Source organism: Apteryx mantelli, chromosome 4 (assembly GCF_036417845.1).
Source record: "Apteryx mantelli isolate bAptMan1 chromosome 4, bAptMan1.hap1, whole genome shotgun sequence".
Classification (NCBI taxonomy): domain Eukaryota; kingdom Metazoa; phylum Chordata; class Aves; order Apterygiformes; family Apterygidae; genus Apteryx; species Apteryx mantelli.
In genome coordinates this window covers 48442529-48442728 of record NC_089981.1, presented here as the reverse complement: position 1 = coordinate 48442728, position 200 = coordinate 48442529, and positions in this window count along the sequence as shown.

Sequence of the window (200 nt, the reverse complement as noted above, 5' to 3'; positions counted from 1 at the left end):
CAAACCTGGCCAGTGAGGCTGTGAACGGGGCTGTTTGGCAAGCGCAGGCCACACCTCCACTTCTCGCAGCTCAAGGCAGCCCGGCCCTGCGCAAAGCTTCAGCCGCAGCCTGGAATGAGCAGCCCGTCGTGACCGCCTGTCCGGGGGCTCTTTCAGTCCTCTCTACTCCTGTGTTGGGTTTTCTGCTGGCTGTTTTTCCC